This window comes from Eimeria tenella, genomic scaffold, assembly GCF_000499545.2.
Source record: "Eimeria tenella Houghton genomic scaffold, Eth_scaff1770, whole genome shotgun sequence".
In the NCBI taxonomy this organism is placed as follows: Eukaryota; Apicomplexa; class Conoidasida; order Eucoccidiorida; family Eimeriidae; genus Eimeria; species Eimeria tenella.
This window is the reverse complement of record NW_013541599.1, coordinates 1-234: the sequence shown is the minus strand read 5'-3', so window position 1 is coordinate 234 and position 234 is coordinate 1.

Genomic DNA, 234 nt, shown 5'->3' with positions numbered 1-234 from the left:
GCCCCCCCGCCGGCTGCTGCAACAGCAGCAGCAGCAGCAGCAGCAGCAGCTCAGTCCCTTTTCTGTTTGGCCTCCTTGCTGAGCCTGAGGCCCACTCTGTAAGTCTCCCCCATCCAGCCATCTTCCAACTGTCTCCTTTCTGCAGCAGCAGGTCTTTGCTGCACTTGTTCGCCAGCAAATCTGTGGCTGCGGCCCTCGGGGAAGCGGAAGGGTGCTGCTGCTGCTTTCGCCTCT